The following is a 5004-nucleotide window of genomic DNA, read 5'->3' on the forward strand; positions in this document are numbered from 1 at the left end:
CCGTCCCACCACACTTACCAGCTGCTTTTCCTCCCAGCACATGGGATTTGGCTCCACATTTTCTGAAGCTCATTGGGGCCAAGCTGCCCATGGGGCTCAGCTTGGCTTGTGCCGGAGCTGGATTTGTCCCTGAGGTTTGGTCAGTGCTGTGGCAGGTGATGCTGGTGGTGGATTTTCTTCAGACCCGTGGTCTGGGACCACCTCCAGCTCCTGATGAGCCCTCGTGGCTTCACAGAGACCCACATCTCACTCAGATAAATCAGCTTCAGATGCTCAAGTACCAGCAGCTGCCCACTGCTCTTAGCAAAACTCAGGGCCAGGACATGCCACCGTGCACAGAAACACCCAATTCTGGGGACAAATACAGCACCCAGAGCTCACTGCAGGTTTTGACACAGATACAAACATTCTCCAGCCTTTACATCTTTTCTCCATTTTAACTCATGGCTTCATTAGGCTAATTTGTTTCCAGGTTGGAGGATGAATAATGAGCCCCAGCCTGTGGGTGCATAATTAAGTTTTGATAGCGAATGTTTTTATCTAACCTTGTGTTCATTTTTATCCTCAGCACCTGAATTACATAGTAGAGACTTAGGGCTAAAGTTTTGCCTTCACGTTAGCCCAGTACACACCTGCACGAGATGCAGGGATGCTCCCAGGAGCAGGACAGCACCCAGGGGTGACACCGAGGAGAGAAGTGACACCAGGGGGTGGCTGCCTCATTTGGGTCTAGTCATGAGGGTAACATTAAGGGAAAGAGAAATTATTAACAACAAAATGAATGCCCCTGTCATGGTGGGTATAAACCCCCTACATGGTTCCCAGACCATGTGGGGTCTGCCCACCAACAAGTCCCAGCGAGGTGGCACATCCTAGTGACAAAGGTCACCCAGAGCATCGCGGTGAGTCCCACGGTCCTGCCACATTTGCTGGTGCAGTACCCAAACTTTGGATTTTTTTGGTCCCCTCTGATATAACCAGCTCTGCTTCTATGATTGTGACACGTTCCTACAAATCCCTCAGGCTGTCCCATGTTGCCTCATGCCCCATGGGTGCTCCTTTGGCATTACCAGACCATCAAGGTCTCCATGTGGGTCCCCCTGCTTGCCAGCGTTCTCCCTCAGCCTTCCCCTTGCTGTTCTTTCCAGTTCTGCAGGGTTTCTGCCAGGCTTTTCCGCTGATCTTTTTGGCCTCTCGCTGCTCCTACCATTGTCACAAGGGTTTTTCCTTAATTCCCTTCTACAGGGGTGGGTTTAGGGCTAAGATAACCAGAGCAAACGCCGATGGCCTGGAGGGAGCCCCATGGGCCGAGGTTGGGAGCGATGCTGGGGCGCAGCGCCAAGGAGCAGGAGTGGGCCGGGCAGGGGCAGGGGCAGGTAGTTAGTGCAGATGTTAATGGCACCATTGTTTATACGGAGGGATCGGAAGGGGTCTCCTGGGTCAGCTGGGGCATTGCCCTTCAGTAACTCAGTCCCTGCTCAAACTGTCCCGAGGGTATTTTTAGTCGATTCATGAAGCCTTTTAGGAATTCGGCCCGGCGACCTCCTTCAGCAAACGATTCTTTTGCCTAATTGCCTTCACTTTCTGCATGCCCTGTTTTAATGCTGCCTTTAAAGTTTCAGGCTTTGTCTTCCTCTGGCACTGGCATCCACAGCTCAGTTTTAGTAGCTGTTTTCCCTATTCCTACTTTTTTATCAGCACACAGCAAGAGGGACCCCACCAGGAGATGTCTGTGCATGGGCTGGGGAAGGGGGCCGGGTGGGGAGGTGACCGTGAGGCACAGCATCCCCTTTCCCCAAATAAACGCCCAGCAGCAGAGCTGGGGACAGAGCTGCAGGTTACCCCTCAGCATTCCCACCACGCTGAGCAGCTGTTTGGAGGGTCCCTGTTTTCCTTGAAGTCTTCAGCTTTAACTACTATTGAAATAGTGGCAGACGGTGAAGAAAGAGAATTAAGCTGTGATTGTTGTTACCAATTTTTTCTCAATCATTAGTTTTCTTCTATTAAAATCCACTGCTCTGTGCTGTGTCATCACCGCTTTATTATTTGCAACTGAGCCAATTTTGAGCACGTAGCGAGGAATTTTTTTTAGAGACAAGGTAGTGGGAAAGGCAACAAAGACAGGAGTCAAGGGGCAGCTACCAGCACGTGTGCCCCAGTTGAAGAGGCTGCTGTGCCTGCCCTCGCCCTCTCTGCCCTGTCCCTGCAGACCTGCCTGCTGCTGGCTAGTGTGGTTGAATTAACCAAGAGGTTAAACATGAAGCTTTTGGTAACCAGACTTGATCCCTTGGGTGTGTGTTATGGTTACAAGGAGGTAACATCCAGTGCGGGGTAGCACAGGGCAGGAGCACTTTGCTAGCATTGGCCTCGCATCGACCTGCTCTGCACCCATTTTCCTTTCCATCTTCTCCAGTTTGGGCAAAAGAAGAAGGTGGGAGATAGCTCACATCTCCCTGTTCTGTGTGATGTTATTCAGCTGCAAACTTAGCAGAGGATTTACCCTGGGAATGTCTTTGTGTGTGCAACTTCTGTGTGAAGAGACAAGGAAGGGGGAATCCTGGAGCCAGGGACCTGAGCTGAAGAACCTCCATGAATCCCTGGGATCATCCAGGCAGAATTTATTTAAAGAAACTGCAGAAGCACAAGCTTTAGAAGACAATTTCTTTTTCCCAGGAATGCTATATTTTAGAGAAAAAAAAAAAAACTGTAAAATGAAGATGGCCTGATTTGATGAAGTCAGCAGAGCTGTAGGCAGGATGAAGACCATGCTCTCCACAGCAGTCTCCAATTCATCACCAGAGCCAGCTGGTAAATATTTGCTTCTTCTAGTGATCAGCTGAAAGGTTCCCCCATTCCCACAATACTATTATCTTTGCAAATTACTTTTATTCTACTGAAAAGCAAAAAGCTAAATCCAGACTGTTTTTAATTGAAAACAAAGAGAAGAAAAGGAAAAAGGCTTTAAAAATAATAAAGCCATGGGCTGTACTTTAAATAAGTACTTTCTAATTTACCCCTATGTAGTTTCATACTTAAAAAACTCTGATAACAGGGTATTTCTGTGTAATGCTATCTATCCTCTGCTGGGCAAATTGATCCTATCAGAGCCAAGTGGATTCTCAGGGCAGAGGTGAGCAGCTCTTAGCTTTTCTTCCTTCTCCAGCAGAAACTGGAAGCTCCACCATGCCCCACAATACAGCCATGATTTGGGGTGTTTGCACAGGACTGGGCATCCATCGCAAACTGGGGGTGCATGGACAGAGCTAAGCGGGGTAATGGGATGCCTGGTGGCCTGAAACTACTTCGCTCCAGCCTTTACTCTGGGTGACTGAGGCACACAAGGACAAGCAAATAGCTGTGTTCTTGGCAGGTCCCAGAGGACTGACATTTGGGGAAAACAACCAGGCTGAGCGTGGTGCAGTACTGGCAAGGTTCTCAGAGAGGTCCCGGTTCCTCCATCCTCTGGGGATGCTCAGCTCGATGCACAAAGCCCGGCTTGCTGCTGAACTTGGCCTCTCCAGGAGCAGAGGCTTGATCAGAGCCCTCTGCACATGCCTGCCAGCCCCTGGCTCTGCAATGCTTGGGGCCCTTTGTCCCAGCACAGCTCCGTGGGGGCCAGCAGCGGGCCACTTTCAGACCCGGGGGACCCCAAAACCTTTGGTACTGGCTACCACCAGGAGAGCTCTGCCCCCAGCAGTCACTAATGCCCGCTTCTCAGAGCACTTCGAGTTTTCCTTGAGGAGGAAGGCAGTGTTCAAAGCCTTTCCAAATTATACAGAGGCCTTTGTTATTTCAAGAGACTTTCACTCCCCCCTTCTCCGTTTGACTTTGTTACCTGATGCTCGAGGAATGCATTTTCCCCTCTATTAAATGTTTTAACCGTGTACGAGTTCCATCTTAATGTTAGCATCTTTAATAGTAGAATATTACCATATTAATTGCTATTGTGAACCAGAAGATACTTATATCATCCCGGCTTTCATTACCGTCATGGAGGGATTTTTCCTACTGAGTCAAAAGTGACCACTTTCCTTAATCCCCTGTTGAAAAGCCCCGCGGTTCCTCCTGACGAGCCTCGGACGAGGGGTGGGCAGCCTTTTCCCAGGGCCCAACTTGGAATCCCAGGCATTAATTTCCCAGGGACCTTTCCCCAACCTGCTGCGGGTTTCCCGGCAGGCGGGTGGTGGGGCAGTGCGTTTTTTAGCAATTAAGAGGCAGCCGCCCCCCAACACCCCTCCCCCTTGGGCCTCCCCTGCCCGTGGCGGGGAAGGGAGGACAAGGGGGAATTAGCCGGGAGAACAATAGGGATTCAATAAAGCCCGGATCAGGTTTCAGCCCTTTGTCGCCGGGACTCGTGCCGGGGGTTAATGGGGCAGAAGGAGATGGGAGCGGGGCGGCACAAGGCGGGGACACAAAGGCGCACGAGCTCCGAGGGCACAGATGGGGACACGGGGCGGAAATTTGGGGAGGGGGCACCGGGAGGTGCCGAGGGATGGATAGGGCAGGGGGGGTGCGTGTCGAGCTCTGCGGGGTCCCCCCCGTTTCCCGTCAGCTCCCCTCCATCCCAGTCCCCCCCCTTCTCCATCGGGTGCCCCCCACCCGCAGCCCCCCCCCACCCCAAACCCCTGCTGGTCCTCGCCGGGCGCATCCCAGCATCTTCTGATCCTGTAACAAACGAAGCCGCCGCTCGCCCCGGGGGCGCTGCCGGTGCTCCCCCCTCGGCTTTTCGCCTCTGCCCCGGCAAATTCAGCCCCCTCTGGCCCCCCCAAAGCTGGGCTCCCGGGGGGCCGGAGCTGCAGGGCTGCGGGCAGCCCCTAGCAGGCGCTGCCTGCCCTCCGAGCGCGCACAATGCAGCCCGGTGCTGTTTAATTAACGTGCAAATCGCGTAGATTAAACGACTCTAAATAATTAGCCACAGATCCTATAAACAGGATAACATATTTAATTAAGCGGCGATGTAGATTTTGGAAACAGTTAACGCATTTTTTTAGAAGGGCTGCTTAG

At 52.0% G+C, this 5004-nt stretch overlaps 1 long non-coding RNA gene across 1 annotated transcript; it reads left to right on the forward strand.

Annotated features, from left to right (window-relative positions):
• Nucleotides 1-637: 637 nt before the first annotated feature.
• On the forward strand, nt 638-4317 carry LOC137865030 (uncharacterized). The gene is made up of 2 exons (XR_011101721.1): nt 638-902; nt 2414-4317. It is a non-coding gene; the product is annotated as an uncharacterized lncRNA (long non-coding RNA).
• Nucleotides 4318-5004: the final 687 nt, after the last annotated feature.

Source organism: Anas acuta, chromosome 15 (genome assembly GCF_963932015.1).
Source record: "Anas acuta chromosome 15, bAnaAcu1.1, whole genome shotgun sequence".
NCBI classification, from domain to species: Eukaryota; Metazoa; Chordata; class Aves; order Anseriformes; family Anatidae; genus Anas; species Anas acuta.